The following is a 12,800-nucleotide window of genomic DNA, read 5'->3' as shown; positions in this document are numbered from 1 at the left end:
CCTCTGTATTCAGACACTCAGATAGATTCTAGAAATTGACTTGGTGATAAATCTTACATGCAAAGTTAATCATGGCCACCAAACATAAATGTGCTCTTTGTTCTGCTCCACATTTGAGGTTTTATGGAGTATTTTTCTTCAGAAATTTTCAGACTATCATTTGAGAAAATACTTATATATTATTTTTAGCCTCTTTTTCTAGAACTTCTCATTTTCTCTCTCTGTGCCTTGGAGCCATTTTCCTACAATTTTGGTCCTGCCCTCCCGCCTCCCACCAATTGTACCTTTTATAGTTCCATTGTTGTTAACTTTGTTTTCTTTGTAGATCATTTTCTCAGTTAAAAAAAGAATTCTGTTTAAGTCTTTCTTAAATGGTTTGTAATCTACTTGGTTTCAGCAGGTGGCTGGTCCTGAAAGGTGACTGTAAGGTTGGAAGGTGAGAGGAGGGTAGGGTGCGTGTCCTCTTGATTCTTCCCTTCCTGCTGTGGCCCCGGCTCCATCTGGGAACCACCCAGGAGCTGCGTGCTTAGCAGGAGAGAAGCGAATTGCTTCTCCTCAGGCTTACCGTGGAGCAGTGTTCTTTAACCCAGATCGTCTGTTCTCTAGAACCTTAAGTGGGTGTTAAGCGCCTTTACTCCACCTCTGTGCCTTGCATGTGGCCAACCTGGATTCAATTCCTCTCCCTCTCGGAGAGCCCAGCAAGCTACCGAGAGCATGGCAGAGCCTGGCAAGCTACCCGTGGCGTATTTGATATGCTAAAAACAGTAACAAGTCTCACAATGGAGACGTTACTGGTGCCCGCTCCAGCAAATCGATGAATAACGGGATGACGGTGCAGTGCTACTACACCTCTGTCAGAGGTACCCAAATGTCTTTGACCTGTTACTCCTTTCTTCTAAAAAATATTACTCAGTGTCCCCTTCCCTGGGCCCGTTGCAGCCCCTTCTTGGGGCCTATTCACCAGTTTGGGCAGCAGCAGTCTTGACCTGCAGTGGGTTTAGCATTTCTGCTTACCCCATGCCCCAGTTCCTACTCCTTAGCAGGCTTTCTGCTCCTCTGACTCCTAATAATTCAAGATTTGTCTTTTAACTAATGCAAAACTTTGACTTTTGTGTTAGGAAAATACTGCTTTCTCAACCTCTTTTTTTTTCTTTTGGGTTTTACAAAAAGACAAGGGTTGACCAGCAAGAGAACTATTGGGCTAAGTCTTGTTCCTGGAGCTAGTAAAACCATGATGCTGTTGTTAATGACTTAAAGGTCGGGGAGAGACGTCTAGTGTTCCTAGTCTTCCTACCGCTCCTCTCCTGCAGCTCTCCGAAAACCAGCCAGAAAGGAGCGGCTTTAGCTATTCATACACGCAGTTCACACAGGTTAGCCTATGAAATACCAAGAGTCTGTTTTCAGCTTTCTTTACCTGTGAAAATAAGCTGATAGGGGCTGGGGCGATAGTACATCAGGTAGGGCATCTGCCTGGCACATGGTTGCTTCGGGTTCAATTCTCGGCATCCCATATGGTCCCCTGAGCACCACCAGGAGTAATTCCTGAGTGAAGAGCCAGGAGTAACCCCTGAACATTGCCGGGTGTGACCCATAAAGCAAAAATAAATAATTTTAAAAACAAAAGCTGATGGTTGACATATTTGGTATAAAAACTAGAGAAGAAAATCCAGGTTTTAAAAATATTTATTGAATACTGACTTTCTGACTCAGAAGAGCACATTTCTATCGTGTTAATATATTTGCTTGATATTAGCATGACAGTCCAGAATTGTAGTGGCACTTCATGTCATCCCCCAGTGTGCTAAAACATATTTAAAAGTCTTGGCAGAGAATGTGGGCACCAGAGGGAAAATCAGAATAGTGTGTTTAGTTTCCATGGTAGCCTTTTAAATAGAAAATAGAATGTTAGTAATTTATTTTCTCAAAGGTGTCTTTTTGCCCGTCCTAGAGAAAACTAGGAACATTTTAATCTCCTACTTTCCTATTTCTTGTTATAGACTCCCCCTCCCCCTGCCAGCCCCATTTTTTTTTTCTGTTTTTGTCAGCACTAAGAATTGTTTTTCTTGTTTGGCAGATATTTTCCTATACATTCCATCAGCTCACAGTTTTGTTCTTGAAAGGAATTGTTGGGTAGGTCACTGAGAACACATCTGCATTGTGTGGGCAAGAAAACTGAAATCCTGAGTTTTGTCTGGCAGACGCTGGACCAACTCAGCATACATGTATGTTGGTGAAGGCTATGAAAGAGTGTTTATCTCCCGATGATCACATTGTTTAACCTTCATGTCCAACCATCATTGTTTGTAAAAATGGGGATAATGGTCAGATATATCTCAATGAGTCATGACTATTAACAGACTATGTGCATATTTTATGTATTATGAATATAATCTATCCCTCATGTGTTTTTAAGTTTCACTGTAGCACTGTCCTCCCATTGTTCATCGATTTGCTAGAGCGGGCACCAGTGGCGTCTCCATTGTGAGACTTGTTGTTACTGTTTTGGGCATATCGAATACGCTACATGTAGCTTTCTGGGCTCTGCCATGCGGGTGGGATACTCTCGGGAGCTTGCCAGGCTCTCCAAGAGGGGCAGAGGAATCAAACCCGGGTCGGCCGCTTGCAAGGTAAATGCCCTACCTGCTGTGCTATTACTCCAGCATTAAGTTTCAGTAGAAGTTGATATTTTAGAATTCTTGCCCAGTATATAATAGATACTCTTTTATATTTGATATGGGTTTTTGTTTGTTTGCTTTTGGGTTTTTTAGGAGGCATACCCATTGATGCCCAGGGCTTACTCCTGACTCTGCATTCAGGAATTAGCTCTTGGCAGTGCTGGGAGGACCATATGGGATTCCAGGAATCAAACCTGGGTCAGGTACATGCAAAGCAAACGCCCCACCCACTGTGCTATCACTCCAGCCTCTTATTTGTGATGTGTTTAATTCAATTAAAATTAAATTGGTTCTGGCCTTTAATTTTATCATAAATTTAGCCATAGTTTGACATCAGGATTAAAATGTCTTCATAACTTAAGATAGGAAGTATTTGTCTTTCATTCTCTGTAAAAGTATGATTTTAAGTAGGAAATTCTCTGTTAGTTCCCCTGGTTATTCTAAAAGCAATCCTGATTGCGAAGGAACTTGGATAAAGCACAGAGAGCCTTTAAATTGGGGAGTGTTATGTTGGGATGAAAATTCAGCTTCATTATTAGAAGAAGGAAGAATGACGTGGTGGAGACCAGATGGAAAGAGGTTTCAAATAGACTCTTCTACGGACAGTCCACAGGTTTTTGAGGAACCTCCCAAGTGATGCTTGTGGCTGCCCAGGGCCAGTCATGGCAATTATTGGCCAACAAGGCTGCAAGGGTCTGAGTGCTCCTTAGGCACTGCTCTGTGGACTATGTGCTGTCGGGGACTGAACCAGTCACTTGCATGCGCCCTAACCTCAGGACTGCCCCCCAAGTTGAGAATATACATTTTGATCCTGATTCCAACTCCAACACTGATATTGCTGTTTCCTAGAAAATTAATTTTATATTTTAAAATTCTGTATCAAATAAATTTAATGAAGGTGCCAGAGAAATAGTACAGGGGTTGAGGTGCTTTTCTTTTATGTGGCTGACTCTGGGTTTGATTTCTGACCCTTGCTAGGCCTGAACCCTTTCCAAATCCCCCCTCCCCAAAAAATGACAGAAACAAATAACAAATCCCACCCAAAATGTGACACACTGGTACAGATTAAAAATAATGTTTTGCTTTTGAAAAGTTAGTATTTCATATTCCATTTTACTTTATCAGTTTTCTTTTATTGTGGTAAACTTTACATAACATGAAACTACCATTTAAACTATTTTAAGATAACCTCTCCATGGCATATGCATTCACATTATTGTGCAACTATCCCAAACCATCCAGAAATTTATAACTTTTACACAGTAGCCCCCCAGGACCTATAAAGGCTCCGGGGCTTAAAGGACTTGACTCCAAAGTGCAGAATTTTGAGTTCAAACCCAGGTGCCATGTGGGCCACCTACACACCAGTGTACTCCTGACAGCTCGATTGTCAAATTGTATTCTTTCAGTACCATACCAGCGCTGAAAGAAGAACTCTCCAACACCATCCATCATCTGTATTAGCAGAGAGAGGGTAGCCTTAATATAAACATACAAAACCGTGTTTGATATAGAGCTCATTTCAAGTTTATTCTTCCTGAATACAGGGATGATAAATGACTTTGGAATATCAACTCATATCGTGACTGGATTAAATCTGATTTATTGTGCAAGGTTATAAAGAGGCATATGTTCTTTAAAACAATACACATATATTTTATACTGATATAAATACATAAATCTATGTTTATGAGGGCTTTTTTTTCCCATTTGAGTTTTAAATATGCCTGTCTTATATTCTTCTTAGATCTGTGGACTCATTTGTGTGCTTCTAGAAACTGGATTAAGTAATGCACAAACGATCCTGCACAACGTTTGTGCAGGATCACAGAACGTTGCTTTGTGATCCTGCATGTGCTTTAGGAGTAGAAGATCATGCTGCTTCAAATGTGTTTTGCTCCCCACATCACCGGTGTTGAGATTTCACAGCACTGCTGCCATTGGGGCACCTCATTCCAGTTGCTCCCGTCCTTCCCTCCCCCTGCTCTCCTCAGTTTTGTTAGTTAGAATTTTTGTTTTTGTTGCTAATACCAAAGAGCATGTCCATGGAATTTTAAGGGAATTTTACCCAAGAGTTACCCAAAATGCCAAAGGGAATTTTACCCAAAGTTGGAAGCTAAAGCTGAGGTTGAGAATTAATGTGTGCAAAACTTAGACCCCATTTTCTCTCTTTGGGAACAGGAAAACTCATATGGTGATACCTTGCCTGGAAAGTTTTCAATAATGTCACACAAACAGTGATATAATTAAAAAAAAATCAAGTGTCCTTGAAATCCCAGGCACTCAAATTCTAGAGTGTCTAAGAAGTTTAGCTAGAACTAAGAAAGAAGGAGAATCTCGGTTTTGGAAATTTCCAGTGAAAACACAGCAAAATAAGGAAATGCGGATTTCAGTTCCACCTTGTCCTTTGAAAGAAGATTAGAGCATTCAGTCCTGAGGCCAGAGGGACAGAGTTAAGGTGCTTTCCTTGCACTCAGCCTGGTTTGATCTTGACCCTAAACACTGCCAGAAGTGATCCCTAAGCACTTCTGGTATGGCCCAGCCACCCCACATCCTTACCCCCCACAATAATAGCCAGCAACAAACAGCAACAGAAATGGTAGGTCTTGTGGGGAGATGCTCTCAATGGAAATGTTCATATGTAGATATATAGATCCCTCTTTTTGAGGGGAGTGAAGGAGGGAGGAGGGTGCAGGCTGTGGACTCAGGGTCCCATACATCCAAGCTTGTGTAAGCCTCTGAATCACACCCTTAGTTTAAATGCAGCTAACATCCAGGATTTATATAGCACTTAAAGCTCAACAAGATTTTCAGGTCACCACACTCAAAAATAGGAAGAGGAGATGAACAGACACATCCACAAAGAAGACTTACCGATGGTTAGTAGGCATGTGAAAAAGTGCTTATTGTCACTTAGTATTAGAGAAATGCAAATCAAAACAGTGAAAAAACATCTCATGCTAGTGAGAATGGCATATATAAAAACTCTGGGAATAACCAGTCTAGGCAGGAATGCGGTGAAAGGAACCCTCATTCACTATTGGTAGAAAGTCTACTGGTTGGACCAATAGGGAAAGCAATATGAAGATTTCCTGAGAACGTTAGAGTAGAACAGCAATACCTCTTCTTTGTATTTATTCCCCAAACACAAAAACATTAATTTATAAGGACACATGCATGCCTCTGTTCCTTGCACACTTGGGAAATAGCCAAGATATGGAAACAATTGAAATGTCCCGCTACAGATACACAGATCATGAAGTTATGGTACAGTTATACAATGGGAAAAGAAAATACTTAATTCTGCAATTTTCAGCTTCGTGGATGGAAATAGAGGATAGCATGCCAAGTGAGCTCAGGCAGAAGGTGAGGGACAGATACAGAATGATCTCTCTTAAAAAAAAAAAAAGTGGGATATGAAGATGCACAGTTAAAGGAGCAACAAATGGCCACAAGGACCAGAGCAAGAGTTGATCCACAGAACTGAGTCTGAGCGGGGAAGAAAGGGGTATGGTGGAACCATGGGAACAGAGGTAGAGAAAAGTGGGCACTCGGGTGGTGTTGGAAACATGGCCGGGCAAAATTATCATTAGCATCATCAGTCACAGCACCTCCGTCAAAAATAAATCATGAAGGGATTAAGGCAATTTTCATTCTGCACTCAGGACCTCCCATGAAATTGACCCTTTGTCCTAAAGGGGCAGTGTTCTCTTACTCCTCCCCCTCATGTCAGAGCACCTTAGAAAAATCAGTGTTAGTGTGTAGCTTTCGTGCACTAATCAGCAGAATGTTACATGTCAAAGAGTTTTTGTAATTTCTTTTGTAAATTTCAGGATAACCATCAGAAAATGTCCTTAGTCTCAATTATTGGTCGATTTGGTTTTGTTTTTAAATTTGGAGCATGTGGTGGGGTTGGTCCTTGGCCGGCAGTGCTCAAGGTTTATTCCTGGCTGTGTGCTCAGGGATCACTCTTGGCTGTGCTCAGGGGAAACATGCAGTACCAGAGAGAGAGAACCCAAGCTGGTTGTGTGCAGGGCAAAGCCCTTTATGCAAAGTTAGAAAACTACTATTACTCTGCCCTTGATTTTAAATTTTCAAATAGTTTTAAAATACAAACTATCACTTTGAGATTACTTTGTATTTGTTGAATCTGTCTGGAGACCATTTAAAAATTGCAATTTTTATTTTTCAAATTTTCCCTTTAAATTTGCATTGAAAAAGTTCATTTAAAAATGACTTTTCAAAATATTTTTTTTGCTGATTTGGGCAAAACTATTATTTTTAAATTGTTTCAACTCAAAGAATTTACTATAAATGAATCTCTTTTAAAAAGACATTCTGACAATTGTTTGTATTAAGTAGAACTAATTGTTTATACAATCCTTGGATGATTTTTACTTTAAACTCCAATTCTTAAATGGTTTAATTCCTTTCACAGTGACATGATAGGGGACAATATATTTTTCTGTGACTATAACTTTAGTTTCCCGAGTCTCCTTCTGAGTGGTGGGCAATGGGGAAATGAGATTGAGAGGCATTAGCTAGTGTGGAGTTTTGAAGCAGTTAATCATGCTTCCCACTCCTGCTCTGAAACAGAGCAAAGGGAGGAGATACCACAGCAGACCACTTGTTACTGTTAACTTAAGTACTAAGAGTGGTGCAAGTGTTTAGCCCTTTGGGAAGTTTTATTATTGAACAAGAACTCTGGAGTTATTTTGAAAAGGAGAGTAGCAACGTGGCCAAAATTATGACTATCCCTGAGCTCTGAAGCAGGCCAAGGATGAAGAACTGAAGAATTTGCTCTTACAGAAGAACAAAGATAAACTGAGCTAGGAAAATAAACGCAGCATTTTGGTCAATTTGCAACAAATTGGTGAAAGAATTGAACTGTGTATTTTAGAATTTGGCTTAAGGAGGTGTGGGAAAATATTTTCAGCATCTCCAATTCTGGCTCTCTTTTTGCTATAGATTTGGAAATAGAGCAGAAAATTATGCACGAACATATTTAACAATACCACACCAAATGCTGTAAATCCAAAATGAAAGTTGAAACTGCACAAGGAAGGAAGGCAAAACTTTTTCTCAGGAGTGTTTACTCATTAATTTGAAGTCATCGTTTTCTTTGCCATCCCACTGACTAGAATTAGTAGTGTTAAAAACCAGAGTCTCATTGATTTGAGATGCTTTTTCCTCTGTAATTTCCATTCTTGTTATTATTATGTTCTTCCCATTGAGGGAGGGAAAATATTATTCATGAATGCATCTCCTATAAGAACCTATTTCATATGGAAAGGCATACTGATTACATTATGTTTTCTTTTATTGTATTTGACTTGGTAAAATGCGTCCTTTGGGGGGTTAGTTTGTGCTTTTCATTAAATGTGTTACTTTAGACAGCTAACCAAAAACTTATTTTTTTTTTATGGTTTCTCAAATTCTGGGAATTTCAGTTGCAGTAGATTTAGGACCATTTATTTTAGAGAAGCGTTTAGATGAAAACATCACAAAACCAGCGAGCCACTTGCTTGGTGTAATTGGAACATGAAATGACTAGATTATCTGCAGGTTCAAGTCTATCATTTCCTGTCACAATAAATCATGGGAAGGACACTTTGCTTCGCTACGATTGGGGCCTCCGTATTCCAGCGATAAACACAGCCTGTTGTTTTGTCAAAATCGGCCCTGCTTGGTCTCCTTCTGGGAGTTCAAGGAACTTGAATTTTCTTCTCCTTGACCAGTGTTGTAAAAATGAGGTAAAGATAAAAACTTTGAAGTCTGGCAGATGACTCAGAAGGCTGGAGCCCAGGCTTTGCAAACAGGCGCCCTGCGTTCTGCATCTGAGCTCTGTGGGGTGGTGCCCCGAAACAGAACAACCAGCCAACCGGCAACAGAAGAAAAATGTTAATAACTTCTTGCTGGACCTGAATATACCTTTGTCTCGATGCCAAGTGGGACGTGACGAAGCAGGGTTTTTAATTCCATTCTGTTGCACTTTTACTATTACCTTCCTTGCTTTCAGGTGCCTTCTTGAGAATTATTCCCATAGAATAACACACTGATAATAATATAACTTCTGTGATATTTTAAAAGATGATCTTTTCTGCCTGTGGGTTATTGATCATGACTACTCAGTTTGAGACATTCAAGCAGCAGTGAACTATAGGAGGTAGAGGAGACATGACAGATGCCGTAAACATAGACAGACGAACGAACACAAGTTTACAGGTTCCAAAGCAGCCATTCAGTTTGTTACCATTATAATTGCTGCTTGTGAATTATTTATCATGTGATCACTTTATATTCATTCATGTTCTTATATGTGTAATAGCTTTCAAGAAATAATTACTGTAATGACTAGTTGTTGTTGTTTTTAAGGAATCTAATGAACTTAACAAGTTTTTTAGACATGACTGGTGTGTGAAGTACCAGATGTGTGAGGGTTTATACTTCCTGGAATTCGGTGCAGTTGATCAGTAGACTAATGCCCGGTGCCTATAGTCAGAGACTTTTCACTGGGCACTGGGGTGCATGGCTCGGTTGTTCGAGAGCAAACTTGCAGGCAACAAATCCCAGTCCTGGTCCTGACACCACCAGGTACAGGGTGTGACCCCAGCAGCTCTGCTCTTTGTGTTCCCCATTGTCACAGTCGACACCCCACACAGGGTGGCTCCTTGTCTACAGTGTAGCCCCACAGAGCACCAGGACTATCGGCAAGCACTGCAGAGCAGTTAGTGTCAGCTCCAGTCATGGTTCTGACCACTGCAGCAAAGGGGAAGGGGGCGAAAAGCAACTGAGGTACCAGCATGTAAAATGACAGTGTCCAATCCAGTAACTTTTTGACATTTCCTCATTTTAAAATGTGGGAGTTTTGATTGATGTTTTTGCTCCTTCTTAGACTATTTATGCCATTTTCTTTGTTACATTTAGTATGTTTTAGACAGGACCTCAGTGGTTCACCACCTCATTGGGGCAAGAGGTGGTAACGGTGCCAACCGGCGAAGAGTGAACCAACAGCTGCTGCCCAGAGATGCAGGCAGGTGCAGGGTTGGACTCCTTGCATTGACTGTGTCAATCTGGCCAGGACTTTCTGGCAGCACATCCATGCACAAGGTGTGTGGTATGTTTGTCAGCATGCAGATTGTTACAACATGCCACCGCACGGTAGAGCTTTGCAAGCTATCTGTGGTGTATTCAATATGCCAAAAACAGTAACATAAATGGGCCTCATTCCCCTGACCCTGGAAGAGTCCTCAGTAACGCAGAGTTGAGCTGGACGAGCAAGGAGAGGCTGCTAAAATCTCAGGGCTGAACTAGGCTGCCAAAACAAAGAAGGACTAAAATGAGTGTCTGCACTTTTAACACACGTACACTGGCATCAGAAGCATCCATCCAAGACCTGATGGTTCAAGCGCAGAAGATCAAGTAGGACGTCACTGAATTGAGATAAGAAGACATCGATTACATCACACTGTTCTGGACACTGGAGAAGAACTGTTCCTTGGAACATGTGACAGTAGAGGCGTTGGTGGTGGCGGTGTCCTCGTCAACACGAACTTGGCCATGAGCATTGATTAGTTTGAATGGTTAACAGCCCGAATTGAACACTTACGTTTGAATAGATGTGGCTCATTGCCAGCAGTTTCTATCTTCGTTGTCTATGCACCAACATCCAACTACGACGAAGAAGAAATTGAGAAATTCTACATGGAGCTGGAGAAGTTCTTTAAAGACCACACCTTCTACAAGGTCATTGTTGGTGATTTTAACACCAAGATAGGACCAAGAAGGTTGCCCGAAGAACTCCACATTGGGACCCACGGCCTAGAATGGAATGAACAGGGTGGGAGACTGTCTGAGTTCATCATGTTGACCAAGGCCATTCATGGTAACTTGCAATTCCAGAAGGCCGAATCTAAACGTTGGACATGGGAGTCTCCCAGTGGACAGTTCCACAACGAAATTGACCACATCATATTCAGTTGACGGTTTTGCCTGATTGATGTTGCTGTTGTCCCAAAATTCCAAATGGGGTCAGACCACCGTCTCCTTCATGTGAAATTCTACTTCACAGAGCGGGGAGAAAGAGCTACAAAATTTAAGAAGAGAACTCCCAGAATGACCACCAACTAGGAGCTCTTTGGCACTATTGTGGCAATATGGGAAGATACTGTCATCGTTGACAACATCAAGAAATACAGTCGACTGGTCCAGCACCTCCATGACTGTGTGAGGAACACCGAGAAAGAGAAAGCCACAAAAAGACACCTGTCTTTGGAAACTCTCAAGCTTATTCGCCAATGTGGTTTGGCGCGAGCCTCAGGCAGTCACAAGTTAATGGCCGAGCTTGCAAAGCTGTGCAGAGAAGTGATAAAGGAAGATCTCAAAAGAGAAGATCAATAGTGTTGGCTGATGCGACAGAAGCCGGGAAAAGTATTCGCAACACCCTCCTGTCCTCCAACTATAAGACAAGTGACTACCCTTCATTGTCCTGATGGATCTATCACATCTTCCGAAGGGCAATGGAAAAGGTTATCCACTACTTCTACTCAGATCTCTCTGATAGCCATGTCCACCTGCCCACATACCAAATTCTGCAGGATGAATATGTCATTCCCAACATTCTCTCTTCTGAAATCCGACATGCCATCTCATCGGTAAAGACACGTACAGCACCCGGTCCAGACAAGGTCAGACCCGAACACCTGAAGAATCTGCTGCCAGTACTCATCAATACACTGGCTTGGCTCTTCACATGCTACCTGTCTGAATGCAAGGTTCCGTCCCAATGGAAAACCAGCAGGACCGTTCTGTTGTACAAGAAGGGAAACATCTACAACATCGTCAACTATCGCCCAATCTGCCTGTTGTCCATCATCTACAAGTTATTGACTTAAGTCATCCTGAATAGGATTGGCAGAACAATAGATGAAGAACAACCATGTGAGCAAGCCAGGTTCCAAAAAGGATTTAGCACAATCGACCATATCCACACGGTAAACAAGCTCATTGAAGTTTTGCGAGAGTTCAAGATGCCACTCTGTCTAACTTTCATCAATTTAAAAAAGGTCTTTTTTTAAATTCTGTTGAGACTGAAGCAGTCATCTAAGCCCTAGCCAAACAGAATGTTCAAACTCAGTACATCAGGATCCTCTGTGAACTGTATTATGAATTTACCGCCAGGATCTTACCATTCCACAAGGAAGTGATCATTGACTTAAAGAGAGGGGTTCAGCAGGGCTATACCTTTTCACTGAAACTCTTCAGTGCCACCCTCGAAAACATCATGCAATGATTGGAATGGGAAGGAATGGGAGTGAAGATAGATGGTCAGCAACTACACCACCTCCACTTCACTGATGACATCATTCTCGTAACACCAAATATTAGCCAAGTGTCATGAATGCTGGCCAACTTCGACTGTGAGTGTGGAAAGGTTGGACTGCAGCTGAATCTCACGAAGACAATGTTCATGAGAAACAGACTAGTTCTTGATATTCCATTTGCTCTCAATGGAACGAACATCTCCGAATGCAGCAGTTACGTGTACCTAGGTCTAGAACTCAACATTACGAATGACCTGGCACCTGAGCTGTGCAGGAGGGAGAGTGGCGTGGAACGCCTTCCAAAGCATTGAAGAAGTTGTTATGAGGACAAAGAACCTCTGGCTCTGGGCACATCTTTTCAACTCCACTGTTGTTCCTGCACTAACATATGCCTCAGAGACCTGGGCCCTACAAAAACAGGATGAGAACACTATTTGTGTATCCCAAAGAAGAATCGAAAGAGTTATGCTTGGAATATCACATTTCACTCAAGTGAGAGAAGGAATCCAGAGTTCCGATCTCCATTGACAATTGAGAATCAGGGACGCTGTCTTGTTTGCCAAGGGATCGAAAATCAGATGGGCTGGACACCTAATGAGATTTGGAGATGACTGTTGGACTTGAGCTGTTACCATCTGAATTTCATGGAACGTCAAAAGAATGCCTGGCCACTCACCTGCGAAATGGTCAGACTTCTTCATCAAGACCCTGAAAGAACGGTTTGATGCTCTGTGTTCCTGGAGGGAGCAGATGTCATTGGGCTACACTAGCATGTGACAGGGACAAATGGAGACGTTACTGG

General features: G+C 41.8%; 1 protein-coding gene across 6 annotated transcripts in view; it reads left to right on the top strand.

Annotated features, from left to right (window-relative positions):
- The window catches only part of VPS13B (vacuolar protein sorting 13 homolog B), a 645,914-nt gene that overhangs the window by 340,116 nt on the left and 292,998 nt on the right, over window positions 1-12,800 (top strand). The window lies entirely within an intron of this gene.

Source organism: Sorex araneus, chromosome 2, assembly GCF_027595985.1.
Source record: "Sorex araneus isolate mSorAra2 chromosome 2, mSorAra2.pri, whole genome shotgun sequence".
NCBI lineage: Eukaryota > Metazoa > Chordata > Mammalia > Eulipotyphla > Soricidae > Sorex > Sorex araneus.
Note: the sequence above shows the minus strand (reverse complement) of the source record. Positions and strands in the feature narration are given on the sequence as shown.